Source organism: Corythoichthys intestinalis, chromosome 4 (assembly GCF_030265065.1).
Source record: "Corythoichthys intestinalis isolate RoL2023-P3 chromosome 4, ASM3026506v1, whole genome shotgun sequence".
Classification (NCBI taxonomy): Eukaryota; Metazoa; Chordata; class Actinopteri; order Syngnathiformes; family Syngnathidae; genus Corythoichthys; species Corythoichthys intestinalis.
In genome coordinates, this window is record NC_080398.1 from 26,647,171 (window position 1) to 26,657,729 (window position 10,559).

The 10,559-nt window shown below is 38.9% G+C and overlaps 1 protein-coding gene across 2 annotated transcripts in view; it reads right to left on the reverse strand.

Annotated features, from left to right (window-relative positions):
- plekhg6 (pleckstrin homology domain containing, family G (with RhoGef domain) member 6) overlaps window positions 1-7,891 on the reverse strand; it is a 44,769-nt gene extending 36,878 nt beyond the window's left edge. For both annotated transcript variants that reach the window (XM_057833860.1, XM_057833859.1), the window contains exon 1: window positions 3,600-7,891. The gene's annotated coding sequence lies outside the window, so the exon portion shown is untranslated. The remainder of the gene's footprint in view (window positions 1-3,599) is intronic.
- Window positions 7,892-10,559: the final 2,668 nt, after the last annotated feature.

Genomic DNA, 10,559 nt, shown 5'->3' on the forward strand with positions numbered 1-10,559 from the left:
CATGGCTTCCAAGCACACGCACAGCGCACCTAATTAGAGTCCAGCGGAAACTCCATGAATCCCTCCACCAGCCCACACAACTTTTTAAATGAACGGCGTGTCATTCTGAAGTTTTGTTTCCACTCGAAAAGTTAAAACAGCAGCTGATCTGACGATCGATCTCCATGTTTTGTAACGTGACGCTTTGTTTTGATTAATCTGCGCATGTCAGACGGCAGTTGTCAAACGTCCTTTCGGAATAAAGGCAGACACATGTAAACGCTGGATCGGAATAGATGAAGTGACGTGTAAACAGATGATCTGAAATTTCCATTCAGAATTATTTGAATCGGTATGAATAAAAGTCAGCATGTAAACGTGGCTACTGACAAAGCACTGCTTGCTGCTTGGAAAAACGGACTGGTTGCATTTTGTGTGATCACATTTGGTGACAATGCCTATGCATAAACGCCTGTCTTTTGTAACGAATTCTCAGTTGGCAGTGAAAAAACGCAACTTTTCTTAATGTTTAAATAGTCTACATATTTTTATGATCATTATAAATACATTTACACAACGAAATAACGCTGGAAAAGTTGGCTAAATACAAATAAAGAGACGCGGTATTGCCGTCTTGCAGAGGTGAATATTAAAAAGAGGGCGCATGGCACGCTCTGGCTCTGCAATGACCATACAGCGCCTTCTCTTTTTTCCAAATTATTTATTTGATAACAAGTATTCCTTAGTTAACATTCATATATCGTTTTAGTAATATATATTTATTTTAAAAAGTTAGCGAGAACCCTGGACTGAACCGAACGTATAATTTCGTTATGTTTTCAGTTTAATTTAGCTATTTCCAGCTTGCCCTGTTTCCTGTTTAGTTTAGCCCTGCTTTCACGCACACCAGGAGAAAACCAACGCAGGTGTGGTGAGAACATGCAAACTCCACACTGGAAGGGTTGGAGCCCGTGATTGAACACTTGTTGATCTCAGAACTGTGAGGGGAACGTGCAAATCACTGTGAAACCTGTTGTTTTTTTGTGTGTTATATTTGTAACTGTGCCAAAAGCAGTTTTAGCATTTCGGTGGTTTTAGGAGGGTTCACCCCCCCCCCCCCCCCCCCCCCCCGTTCCGGCAAGAAATTCTAGCCACTTTCACCCCTGATTATCATTAATTCATTCTGGTCAAAGAGTATGTGTTGTTGTAGTTAGTAAAATAGGTAAATTGATATTGAAAACGCCTATTGATGACAATCGACTTTCCAGCCCCTCCCATTTAAAATGATTTGGACGTCTGTTGACGTCAATGGCAGCCAAAAAGAAGCTTTTTTATGTCACAAGAGGTTAAAAAAAAAAAGTCAAAGAATGGATAAAATTCCCAGACTAAAAATCTACATGGGCCATACTTATTTGAATGTATGTGTTTATTGTGTTTTTGTTTCATGTATTACCTTTTGTTTTCATTTAGTTTTTTATTTTTTTTATTTTTTTTTTTACTGATTTTATTTTATTTTTTTTAATTATTATTATTACTGTTTGAATAATTGATTTTTTTTTTCACCCAAAACGGATCCATCAATTGATGCATTTATTTCATTTGAAATCGTATTGGTTCAATTAGATGTAAAATATTACAATGTCAAGTGGGCCGTAATTGGCCCATGGGCCACAAATTTGAGACAAAGGAGATACATGAATTTAGTAAAAAAAAATTAATTAATTAATTAATTAAAAATAAAAAGTAGTAAAAAAAACATAATTTATTGCCTCCTTGGTGACCGACGCATGATGTCAAGAGTGTCTCGCCAACAAACGAGAGAAAATTGTTTCTGTGATTGTATGAATTGCTCAACTGTATACAGCATAACAGTGATGTGTAATAAAGCCTCACTAATCCAGACTGATTTGTCAGGTATGTACTTATTACACAAGTGATTATTTCCTTTTTTTTCCCCCGTCAAACTTGTCAGGTGTCATCTGTATACCATTTTCTTTCTTTCTTCCGCTATTATTCAACATTTCTGTTTATGTTTTTATTTTCTAATGAAGGATTATTCAACATTTCTGTTTATATGTTTTTATTCTCTAATAAAGGAATGTGTCATTTATTTATTTTTTGGATAGAATGAACTAGCTTCTTTGGACTAATTAGATCACCCGTCCATCCAGTCACCACTGATCATTTTCAAGAATTTCCATTATGAATAATTGTTAGCAGTTTTAGTTCATCATTGGCTGCCGGTGACGGCGCTAGACGTCCAATCCATCTTGATTGGGAGGGGCAAATGAACATTCATTCAATAGCAGGTAATGAGTTAATTGTAGATCACTCCCTTGTTAATTTTAGGGTGCATATAAGTCACTTTCTGTTTATTTTGGGACATTTCCCGGTTACTTCCTAACACTGGCAAGCACACATAGACGCCAGGTGGTGCTCAAGCACTGGTCCCTACCCTCTTAACCGAAGAAGTGCCCTTATCAAGGTTATTAGGTCATGATCACTATTGTGTTAGTAATGTGCGTGCCCCCTAAGTGCTGCGGCCATAATCACTGTGAGAGCGCTTCTGTCCTCCAAACTGTGCGCTCAACTGCCCATCATTTGTCAACATGAATGCGCAGCGCGGACACGAAGGCGGCACATTACTTGCAGCAGGAGCAGCATTCTAAGGGGGTCAAATTGAGCTCAAAGGGGCTGCGGAACAAAGAATAACTATAATAATAATAATAAAACCGAGGAACCACAATAGGTTGCCTAAAAAAAACATTGTCACCTGCATGTCCATACTGTTCAGTTATGGATGTGTTCTAAGTCAAATGAAATCAGATCAACTTTTATTTGCTTAGACCAAATCACAGCAACAGTTATCTCAAGGAGAAAACAAAACCTGTTTTAAGGTGCAGTAGCCGACTGGATTTCGACCTACTTGAGCATTGCAGCCCCCCCACCCCCCCAGGTAAGACTAATGCCCACCCACACCTGGCATCCTAGTAACACCACTGCATGGCAGCCATGCTGGCAGTTACTTACGATGCAAAAGGTGTGCTTTTTACCACTCTGAGCACCTGCCTCCCAAATTGTCTGTGTACGCCACTGCTTCCTGATGACATCGGGTCACTTTTGGAAGATTTTGAGGTATTTCTTTTAATTTGGGGGCAATTCGAGGATGTTTGACCACCTACAGTATGGCGGAACACTGACGTTATTACAATAATATTATAATTTGTGTCGTATCAAAAATATTTTCCCCTTTTTAAGTAACTATCGATATAGAAAATTGTAGTCTATCGCGACAACAGTGGAAAAACAATGAGTCCAGCATTACTGCTTGAACGCCTCTAGATGGAAGTATAGAACTGCAAACTACACTTTGTCATCCCATTAGTGGAAATTTTTCTTTTCTTTTTTATTTTATTTTTGGCAATGCTGCTTACTTCACTAGCATACCTTTTTTCAAATGTAACATAAAATTTCATGGTTTTCAATCTAAGACTTTTTTTTTTTCTCAAGTCAGTAGTGCCATTTTCTGAGCGAATTCAGTAGAAAAACTGGGACGTAAAATAAAGCCGTCAAGTACCATTTTAAGACATCGTAAAAGGGTTATTGAAACAACGACTTACAATTGACCACACTTGACCTTTTTGTCAAACAATCCACGAGAGCAGGTCTTCACATGTTGCCGCCATTTTGTCCAAATATATAACGCACCAGGTGGCTAGTAATGAACTTGACACACCTTAACACTTAATTGTAGGCTGTCATGACTCACCACCAAATGGGTGAGATGGGTTGTAAGCAAGGTGTGTCCCTTTGAATAACAATGTCATTATGGAGGTTTAAGGAATGCTGAGGTCATAATGGAAGTGTTACCTAAGAATCTCTCCAGTGACAAAACCAATAAAAATAGAGGGAAATTTCCCCAAAAATTCAATTGGATTGGTACAGCGAAATTCAGTCACTGTCATTGACAGTGATAGACATCAAATCCATTCATACTGGCATTGAGTGATCATGTGATCACGTCGACAGACGACCAATGCAAGCGATCAAATGATCATATATCTTGTTTAAAAATGCCCAAAATGGAAAACTCTTGTAAACGGTGTGAAATGGAATTAATCCAATACAGAAAAAAAAAAAAAAAAAAATTCTCATTGATTTCCCGAAAACTTGTTAAGAGAGAAAAGAAACTGTACACATCCTGTAAAATCCACTCAAAACAGGAAACGATCAGTTTAGCAGTCCAAGCACGCTGGAACAAATATTTATTCCAGAATGGTTTACGTAACCTTTTACATTTTGAATGTGCTTTTTTGTGTGTGTCACTAGTGATGGTGACTATGTTAAAGCAACACTAGGTAACTTTTTAGTTTTGGTCAATATTAGCGACGCCGGTGGACAAAAGCGGTAGTGTTTTGCCATAAGGAAGACTGTATTTCCCATGAGGACCAGCCCACACAGGCATAGTCAAAAAATCATGATCTTCCGGTCGCCTGCAGATGGATTAAACAACATTTCTGTTACCAGCGGCTGTGTGAAGGATGAACAGTAATAAGGTAATGAAACCAGTTGTGGCTAAACAATAGCATATGACGGTTAGCAACCATGTGGCTAACCCCCCCACCTCACCCGAATTCGTCAGCGCAAACGAGTTTGGTTGATGGTGTCACGCCAGCAAGTGAAAGCCAGGTTAATGTTTATTCTGTATATCCGGGTCAGCACATTTGTATTTTTTTGTATGGCAGGGTTCCTGCCACCCGCCTTAAAGTGAATTAGTGCCGGTGAAAGCGATACAGAACTCAACACATAAAAAAGAGGTGTTATTCAACTAGTTGTCAGTCGACATATCATTACAAATGTTATGAAAATATTTTATAAAGGTTAAAAAGTTACCTAGTGTTGCTTTAAGCAAAGGATTCCCTGCCACATGTATCCAAATTCACTTAATTGTTGGAAAACATATTTATAGGGCAATGTGGGGCGACCATCTCTTCCCCTCCAGGTTCGGGTATCTGAACCCGACTCCTTTTCGATCGGCTAGGGGCAACGTATGCCATCACCCCGCGCTTCAAAATGGCGTCCGCCCATCCCTTAGGAGCGACTGACCCATGTTCAATAAAGATAAAGTGTCAAAGTGCTTTGAGTGCCTTGGCGGTGGAATAGACCCTACCCACGTGACGTCACAACTCCGCTCTCCTGACTGGTGCCGCCCACTTGTCCGTCAACACATCGTGTTGACCTGTTACGGCTACGTACATTCCTCCTATTTACGGCGTGTTTTTCTGCTCGTTAACATTAATAATCAAAATGGTGAAGGCGTGTGTGGCGGTCGGTTGCAATAACAGAGAAGATAGACGGAGAGACTTGAAGTTCTACCGGATTCCGAGAGACACGGAGAGGAGAGAGCGAGATGGGCTGCTGCAATTCGACGAGAAAACTGGGCTCCAAACGATTACCACAGATTATGTAGTAGTCATTTTATATCTGGTAAGATGCATTTAATATATATTTAGAGGGTTTTGGGCTGACAACCACAATTAAGATCATTGCTAGGCTAATCGCCGACAACATACACGTATGTATGTAGTAAAGTGCTATCGCTAAACCATATAAACATTAAAAGCCCTAGCTCCATTGACAAATGACATGAAATACATTAGACTTGACAGTGGATGTTAGCAAGAACAAAAGATTTTGAATTGAAAATTTCGTAACTCACCTTCCGAGCACAAGATTCCTGCCGAATTTTCGTGTACGAGGACCTGTTTCACCCAACCAGCAACGTAGCATTTATAAGCCTCCAAGCTCTTAAGTTTTTCAAACTTTCGTGAGAATAGGCTGATTTTGTGTGGACAAGATAGTTGTAAATATCAGGGTCAGGCAGAGACGGCGAAGGCAGCCGGTCAAAAATCATCGATTTAGGCATCAAATATGGATCTGGCGACTGTATAGAACGAAGCTTTTCCACATAACGCCTTTTATGCAACACATCCAGTGAGTTTACGGCATCAGAAAGCACCGGGTCTTCCATTAAATGCATTTTAAATTCCTCGATCAATTGAAACCAATGCTAATACAGAGACAAAATGACGGACAAGTGGGCGGAACCATACAGCGAGCACGTGGTTTTGTGACGTCGGTGGGTAGGATATATAGCACTGTACAAGTCCTTTTACCATTATTAACTCCTAAATATTTTTTCTTTAAATCTTCGTATGTTAGCCATGTGTACCAACAAAGAATCCTTTCATACATACACTGCTGGCCAAAAATATTGGCACCCCTGCAATTCTGTCAGATAATGGTCAATTTCTCCCAGAACATGATTGCAATTACAAATGCTTTAGTATTAAGTAATATTTTCATTTATTTAGCTTGCAATGAAAAAACACAAAAGAGAAAAAAAAATTATATCATTATCATTTAACACAAAACTCCAAAAATGGGCCGGACAAAAGTATTGGCACACTCAGCCTAATACTTGGTAGCACAACCTTTAGACAAAATAACTGCGAACAAACGCTTCCGGTATCCATCAATGAGTTTCTTAAAATGCTCTGCTGGAATTTTAGACCATTCTTCTTTGGCCAACTGCTCCAGTTCTCAGATTTGAAGGGTGCCTTCTCCTAACTGCCATTTTCAGATCACTCCACAGGTGTTTTATGAGATTCATGTCTGGACTCATTGCTGGCCACTTGAGAAGTCTCCAGTGCTTTCTCTGGAACCATTTTCTAGTGCTTTTTGAAGTGTGTTTTGGGTCATCATCCTGCTGGAAGACTCAGATTTCTCACACTGAGCCCTATATTATGCTGCAAAAATTTGTTGGTAGTCTTCAGACTTCATGCACACGGTCAAGCAGTCCAGTGCCAGAGGCAGCAAAGCAAGCCCAAAACATCTGGGAACCTCAGCCATGTTTGACTGTGTGGACCGTGTTCTTTCTCTGAAGGCCTCGTCTTTTTTTTCCCCTGTTAACTCTCTGTTGATGCCTTTTCCCAAAAAACTCTACTTTTGTCTCATCTGACCAGAAAACATTCATCCAAAACGTTTTTGGCTTTCTCAAGTAGGTTTTGGCAAATTCCAACCTGGCTTTTGTATGTCTCTGGGTCAGAAGTGGAGTCTTCCTGGGTATCCTGCCATAGAGTCCCTTTTCATTCAGACGCCGACGGATAGTACGGGTTGACACTGTTGTACCATCAGACTGCAGGACAGCTTGAACATGTTTGGATGTTAGTCGAGGTTCTTTATCCACCGTACGCACAATCTTGTTGAAATCTCTCGTCAATTTTTCCTTTCTGTCCACATCTAGGGAGGCTAGCCACAGTGCCACAGGCTTGATATTTATTAATGACACTGCGCACGGTAGACACAGGAACATTGAGGTCTTTGGACATGGACTTGTAGTCTTGAGATTGCCCATGCTTCCTCACAATTTTGCTTCTCAAGTCCTCAGACAGTTCTTTGGTCTTCTTACTTTTCTCCAGGCTCAATGTGGTATACACAAGGACACAGGACAGAAGTTGTGTCAACTTTACTCCCTTTTAACTGGCTACAAGTGTGATAGTTATTGCCACCATCTGTTATGTGCCTCAGGTAAGTAACAGGTGCTGTAATTACACAAATTAGAGAAGCATCACATGATTTTTCAAACGGTGCAACTACTATTGTCCGGCCCATTTTTGGAGTTTTGTGTAAAATGATTATGATTGAATTTTTTTCCCCATTCTCTTTTGTGTTTTCCATTGCAAGCAAAATCAATGAAGATATTACTACCAAAGCATTTGTAATTGCAATAATTTTCTGAGAGAAATTGAGAATTATCTGACAGAATTGCAGGGGTGCCAATACATTTGGCCACCAGTATATACAGTATGCTATTCATTCAACAGGATATATTTGTGTTGCAATCCAAAGTGATGATGCATTACAATGTGTCCTCATTCAATAAATGTTGGGAAACGCACATGGAGCATTTTGAAGCTACATACAAAATTTTTAAATCAGGTTCCCACACTTGGCTTTTTGAGCTGCTTTACAAATTACAACAATGTACTATGATTACAGTATAAATCACAGTTTATTTCATACATTGTTTTCCTGATACAGTCGTACCTTTACTTAGGAACGTCTCTACACACAGAATTTTCAGGTAAAGACACGCCTCATCGGGAAAATATTGTCTCGTTGCAAAAGAAATTTCAGGATACGAAAGGCAAAAATATAGTATGGCTGGTACTCAAAGCTCCGAGTTTACTGAACATAGCATACTTGTAGCTGCTCTGCCATTGGCTAATGCCTAGCATTCCAATTGGCTAAGAAGGACCTCTACTGTATGTGCATGCGTGTATCCCGGCGTCTTTTTCATTCGTCCCTCTTGTTCCAACAGGTTTACATGAATGTATTAAAACTTTGATTCTTTATTCTTGGTTTTTATATTATGCACAACTCTGAGTTTATGTTTATTGTGCAATAATCTAATTGTAAAATGTATGTTACATGTTTTGATGCCTTATTAATCATAATAAAAGATTTATGTCTGAATTTGGGGGGGCTTGGAAGGGCATTTGCATGTAAAACGCGTCTCTGCTTACAAAATTTCCAAATTACAAAACTACTTCCGGAACCAGTTAATTTTGTAAGTAGAGGTACCACTGTATAGCCGATCCATTGTGGCACTCAAAAAAAAAAAAAAAAAAATTTTTTTTTTAACAGTTGAGAATATTTTGGTTATATCTCACTCTTTTTCACTTGAAATTCACTTGTAATGAAGTCTTTGCAAGAGATTTACAGTAGGATTTTCACTCTTTTTTACCTTACTCCATCTCAGCTCCCTCTTCATGGGTGCTTAGTGTCAAAGTGTTAGGAAATAATACGACAAAACAGTGTTGCGCCGATAAAGCACTAAAATCACGTCATCGGTTTCAGGGAGAACTAAGAAATAACATGCAAATGCTCTTTGAGATCTAGTTTCCAACCGCCGCTTGCTCTACCCAAGATGGCTGCCACTTACGCACACCGCCGTAAAAACTTTACAAAGATGATGATAGATGTCAATTTTAATGAGTTTATCACTTGTAGACGTCCAATCCATTCCAGTGCCAGACAATGAGTTAAATAAAAATAACATTTTGTCCGTCCTCTGGCTGAGATACGCCCTCCCACCAATTAGTTTATTCCTGGGACATCTAGTGCCATTAACAGCAGGCAATTAGATAAGCAGTGCCTGATCAATAGTGATTATATATTCAAGCAAGTATGCCGAAATTTAGTTCTAAAAGAAAAATATATATCTTGTATATTTTCCAATAAACTTTATCAGTACTGTATCGGCCAATACCTCACGGTTGGAATCTGAAGCCAAAAAGTTGTATCAGTGCAGCACTAAAAGCAACTCACTCAAGTGGTAAGTTTGAGGAACTTTACTAAATTTGGCCCAGGCTTTACGTATTCAAATCAGGTCAGTGCAATAGCTTTCATTACTCTACTCGCAGGGCGTATGATTCCCTTTAAATGGAAGAAAGCTGAGCCTCCATTTTTTTTAGGTGCTTGATTGAAGAAGTTGTGTCCAATCAAAAATTGGAACATTTAAGACACGTTGTGAATGGCTCTCTCCAGTCATTCAAAAAAACATGGCAGCTATTTTTAACCATTTTTAAAACTGAATTTAAAATATAGCTCTGACTCATTTGCCCTTTCAGTTTCCCATCTCTTCTCTGTGTGCTTTTCACCTCAATAATAATGCAGTCTCTTTTAATAATTGCCAGCCAAATTTCAATTTACAGTGATCCCTCGCTACTTCGTGGCTCAACTTTCGCACCCTTAATACATTGCGAATTTTAATAAAAGTTCTAAAACATATTCATCTACACTATTTACATCTACCTATGTATGTACACTTACTCACATATCATACTATAAGAGAATGAATGTACAGTATTTTTCTATACATTATATGTATGATATTTATATTCTTAATATTTTATTTACATTTCAAATTATTCTTTAATGTCGTAATAATTACATATGCATTTATAGGGCTTTACATAGACTTATTGATATTATATATACACAAAAGATATATGTTTAAAAAGGGGGAGAAGGTGACATTAATTTGCGGTTATTCACTTTACGCGGCCAGTTCTGGTCCCAATTAACAGCAATAAGTGAGGGATCACTGTATTCTGATTTCCATATATTGTTTTGTAAACAATGTTGAATTTGTATCTCCCATATCAGTAGGTGCTGTCCAGTTTTATCTTCCTATAGTGGAAACGCTGAACTAAGTAGCCATATTTCGTATCCCAGACTACGTACCTGTGTATTGTTTGCCCATGTTGTTTTCCTTGTGTTTTTCCCGTCATTGTGTGTGTCATAGACTTCATCGTGATATTGACGGGTCAGGTTCGACCTTCATTGCGCCACGCCTTCAAGTAGGGGGCCGTCCCACAATCCACTTCAGGATTTCGCAGTCGGTCGCAGCAACACATGCAGCGAACGAACACCGGATTTATGTTCAAAAAGTACGAACAAAGAGGAAGGATTTTCTCAGGAGTGATTTGTTCGAGGATTCAAGGTAATTATGA